The sequence below is a fragment of the Triticum urartu genome, chromosome 2, assembly GCF_003073215.2.
Source record: "Triticum urartu cultivar G1812 chromosome 2, Tu2.1, whole genome shotgun sequence".
NCBI lineage: Eukaryota > Viridiplantae > Streptophyta > Magnoliopsida > Poales > Poaceae > Triticum > Triticum urartu.
In genome coordinates, this window is record NC_053023.1 from 100,349,345 (window position 1) to 100,354,895 (window position 5,551).

Consider the following 5,551-nt stretch of genomic DNA (forward strand, 5'->3'; position numbering starts at 1 on the left):
AGAGAAAGATTAAGTTGAAAGATATTGTAAGCAATGATGCGGACTAGGTCCGTAGTCCGAGGAGTGTCCTCACTGCTACACAGAAGGCTTACGTCTTTGATGCACCGCTCGATGTGCAAACCCCTACATCATCGTCTGTGGATGTTGTGAATACCTGACAAACACATCCTGATGACTACTTGATAGTTTAGTGCACCATACTTTACGGCTTAGAATCGGGATTCCAATGACGTTTTGAACGCCATAGAACATATGAGATGTTCCAAGAGCTGAAATTGGGATTTCAGGCTCATGCCCGTGTTGAGAGGTGTGAGACCTCTGACAAGGGCTTTTGCCAACAAGATGGAGGAGAATAGCTCAGCTAGTGAGCATGTGCTCAGAATGTCTGGGTGCTACAATCACTTAAATCAAGTGGGAGTTAAACTTCCAGATAAGATAGTGATTGATAGAGTTCTCTAGCCACTATCACTAAGCTACTAGATCTTCGTGATGAACTATGACATGCAAGGGATGGAGTTGATCCCAGAGCTGTTCGCAGTGCTTAAGACCGCAAAAGGTAGAAATCAAGAAGGAGCATCAAGTGTTGATGGTTTAACAAGACCACTGGTTTCAAGAAGGGCAAGGGCTAGAAGGGAAACTTCATGGATGGCAAACCAGTTGCCGTTCCAGTGAAGGAACCCAAGGTTGAACCCAAACCCAAGACTAAGTGCTTCTATTGTAAGGGGAACGGTCACTGGTAGTGGAATTACCCCAAATGCATGGTAGATAAGAAGGCTGGCAACTTCAACAAAGTATATACGTGTTATTAATGTGACCTCACTAGTACTCCTGGTAGCACCTGGGTATTGGATACCGGTTCAGTTGCTATTATTGGTGACTTGAAGCAAAAGCCAGGGACTAAACAGAGACTGGCTAAGGGCGAGGTGACGATGTGTGTTGGAAGTGTTTCCAAAGTTGATGAGATCACCATCGCACGCTCCATCTACCTTCGGGATTAGTATTGAACCTGGATAAATGTTATCAGGTGTCTACGTTGAGCATGAATATGATTAGATTGCAATACAGTTATTCATTTAAGTTAGAGAATAATGGTTATTCTATTTACATGAATAATACCTTTCATGGTCATGCACCCTATGTGAATGGTTCATTGAATCTCGGTCGTGGTAATACACATGTTCACGCCAAAAGATGTAGAGTTAATAATGATAGTACCACTTTCTTGTGGCACTGCCGCTTAGGTCATATTGGCGTAAGATGCATGAAGAAACTCCATGTCGATGGATGTTTGGAGTCACTTGATTTTGAATCGCTTGACACATGCGAGCCATACCTCATAGGCAGGATGACTAAGACCCCGTTTTCAGGTACAATCATACATGCTGATGCGTGTGATCCAATGAGAATTGAAGCGTGCGGTGGATATCGCTATTTTCTCATCTTCACTGACGATTTGGGTAGATATAGGTATATCTACTTAATGAAGCACAAGTCTGAAATGTTTGAAAACTTCAAGCGATTTCAGAGTGAAGTTAAGAATCATCATAACAATAAGATCATGTTCCTACGATCTGATCAAAAGGGGATTTTCTGAGTTATGAGTTTGGCAAACACTTAAGACATTGTGGAATTGTTTCACAGTTGAAGCCACCTGGAACACCACTGGGTAATGGTGTGCCCGGACGTCGTAATCGAACCTTATGAGATATGGTGCGATCTATGATGTCTCTTACCGATCTACCGTTTTCATTTTGAGGTTATGCGTTAGAGACAGCTGCATTCACTTTAGATAGGACACCATCTGAGTCCATTGAGACGTCGTCGTATGAACATTGGTTTGGCAAGAAACCAAAGTTGTCGTTTCTTAATGTTTGGGGCTGCGATGCTTAAGGCTTTAGCCGGAGAAGCTCGAACCCAAAGCGGACAAACACATCTTCATAGGATACCCAAAGGTGACAGTTGGGTATACCTTCTATCTCAGATCCGAGGGCAAATTGTTTGTCGCTAAGAACGGGTCCTTTCTCGAGAAGGAGTTTCTCTCGAAAGAATTGAGTGGGAGGAAGATAGAACTTGATGAGGTTGTCAAACCTTTACTTCAACCAGAGAGTGACGCAACATAGAAAGATGTTTTCTGTGGCGCCTACGTCTGTTGAATAGGAAGTTAATGATAGTGATCATGAAGCTTCGGATCAAGTTGCTATCGAACCTCGTAGGTCAACAAGGATATGTACTACTCCTAAGTGGTACGGTAATCCTGTCTTAGATATCATGTTGTTAGACAACAATGAACCTACGATCTATGGAGAAGCGATGGTGGGCCCGTATTCCGACAAATGGTTAGAAGCCATGAAATCCGATATAGGATCCATATCAGAACACAGTATGGACTTTGGTGGACTTGCCCGATGATCGGCAAGCCATTGAGATAAATGGGTCTTTAAGAAGAAGATGGACGTGGGCAGTAATTTTACCGTCTATGAAGCTCGACTTGTGGGAAAGAGTCTTTTCACAAGTTCAAGGAGTTGACTACGATGAGAATTTCTCACCCGTAGCGATGCTTAAGTCCGTCGGAATCATGTTAGCATTAGCTATATTTTTCGATTATGAAATCTGACAGATGGATGTCAAAAACAAGTTTTCTTACCAAGTTTTCATAAGAAAAGTTGTATGTGATACAATAAAAGGTTTTGTCGATCCTAAGGATGCTAAAAGGTATGCTGGCTCCAGCAATCCTTCTATGGACTAGAGCAAGCATCTTGGAATCGGAATATATGTTTTGATGGAGTGATCAAAGCTTTTAGGTTTATACAATGTTTGCAAGAAACTTGTATTTACAAGAAAGTGAGTGGGAGCACTACAACATTTCTGATAAGTATATGTGGATGACATATTGTTGATCCGAAATAATGTAGAATTTCTGGAAAGCACAAACGGTTGTTTGAAGAGTGTTTTTCAAAGGAAGACCTGGATAAAGCTGCTTACATATTGGGCATCAAGATCTATAGAGATAGATCAAGACGCCTGATGATACTTTCAAAGAACGCACACCTTGACATGTTTTTGAAGGAGTTCAAAATAGATCAGTCAAAGAAGGGGTTCTTACCTGAGTTGTAAGGTGTGAAGTTGAGTAAGACTCAAAAGCTTGACCACGGCAAAAGAAAGAGGAAGGAGGAAGGTCGTCCCCTATGCTCTTGTCATAGGCTCTATACGGTATACCATACTGAGTACAGCACTTGATGTGTGCCTTGCCACATGCCTGGCAAGAGGGTACAAAGGTGATCTAGGATTGGATCACTAGATAGCAGTCAAAATTATCCTTAGAGGAATAAGGAAATGTTTCTCGGTTATGGAGGTGATAAAGAGTTCGTTGTAAAGAGTTACATCGATGCAAGCTTAACACCTATCCGGATAGCTCTGAGTAGAGATACCGGATACGTATAATGGAGCAACAATTTGGAATAGCTCCAAGTGGAACGTGGTAGCAGCATCTATGATATAAAGTTTTGCGAAATACATAGGGATCTGAATATGGCAAGACCCGTTGACTACAACCTCTCTCACAAGCATAACATGATCAAACCCAAAACTCTTTGAGTGTTTATCACATAGTGATGTGAACTAGATCATTGAGTCTAGTAGACTCTTGGATGTTGGTCACATGGCAATGTGACCTGTGAGTGTTAATCACATGGCGATGTGAACTAGATTATTGACTCTAGTGCAAGTGGGAGACTATTGGAAATATGCCCTAGAGGCAATAATAAATTGGTTATTATTATATTTCCTTGTTCATGATAATCGTTTATTATCCATGCTAGAATTGTATTGATAGGAAACTCAGATACATGTGTGGATACATAGACAACACCATGTCCCTAGTAAGCCTCTAGTTGACTAGCTCGTTGATCAATAGATGGTTACGGTTTCCTAACCATGGGCATTGGATGTCGTTGATAACGGGATCACATCATTAGGAGAATGATGTGATGGACAAGACCCAATCCTAAGCCTAGCACAAAGATCGTGTAGTTCGTATGCTAAAGCTTTTCTAATGTCAAGTATCATTTCCTTAGACCATGAGATTGTGCAACTCCCGGAGACCGTAGGAGTGCTTTGGGTGTGCCAAACGTCACAACGTAACTGGGTTCCTATAAAGGTACACTACAGGTATCTCCGAAAGTGTCTGTTGGGTTGGCACGAATCGAGTCTGGGATTTGTCACTCCGTGTAAACGGAGAGGTATCTCTGGGCCCACTCGGTAGGACATCATCATAATGTGCACAATGTGACCAAGGAGTTGATCACGGGATGATGTGTTACGGAACGAGTAAAGAGACTTGACCGGTAACGAGATTGAACAAGGTATCGGGATACCGACGATCGAATCTCGGGCAAGTACTATACCGCTAGACAAAGGGAATTGTATACGGGATTGATTGAATCCTTGACATCGTGGTTCATCCGATGAAATCATCGTGGAGCATGTGGGAGCCAACATGGGTATCCAGATCCCGCTGTTGGTTATTGACCGGAGAGTTGTCTCGGCCATGTCCGCATGACTCCCGAGCCCGTAGGGTCTACACACTTAAGGTTCGATGACGCTAGGGTTATAGGGAATAGATGTACGTGGTTACCGAATTTTGTTCGGAGTCCCGGATGAGATCCCGGACGTCACGAGGAGTTCCGGAATGGTCCGGAGGTAAAGATTTATATATGGGAAGTCATCATACGGTCACCGGAATAATTCAGGGGCTACCGGTATTGTATCGGGACCACCGGAGTGGTTCCAGGGGTCCACCGGGAGGGTCCACCTGCCCCGGAGGGCCCTATGGGCTGTATGTGGAGAGGGACCAGCCCCTTAGTGGGCTGGGCGCCTCCCCCCTAGGGCCCATGCGCCTAGGGTTTGGGGGAACCCTAAAGGGGGGGGCGGCCCCCTTGCCTTGGGGGGCAAGGCAACCCCCCTTGGTCGCCGCCCCCTCCTCAGATTGGATCTGAGGGGGCCGGCCCCCCCTCTCCCTTCCCCCTATATATATGTGGGGGTGGGAGGGCAGCCGCACCCAAGTTCTGCCGCAGCCCTCCCCCTCTCCCAAGTCCTCCTCTTCTCCTACGGTGCTTGGCGAAGCCCTGCAGGATTACCACGCTCCTCCTTCACCACCATGCCTCGTGCTGCTGCTGGATGGAGTCTTCCCCAACCTCTCCTTCTCCCCTTGATGGATCAAGGCGTAGGAGACGTCACCGGGCTGTACGTGTGTTGAACGCGGAGGCGCCGTCCGTTCGGCGCTAGGATCATCGGTGATTTGGATCACGACGAGTACGACTCCATCAACCCCGTTCACTTGAACGCTTCCGCTTAGCGATCTACAAGGGTATGTAGATGCACTCTCCTTCCCCTCGTTGCTAGATTACTCCATAGATTGATCTTGGTGATGCGTAGAAAATTTTGAATTTCTGCTACGATCCCCAACACATAAAACATGTAACAATCACACCTAAGTCTAACATATTTCCTATGCACAGGCATCTTATAGGCAAACAAATTATCAAGACAAGCA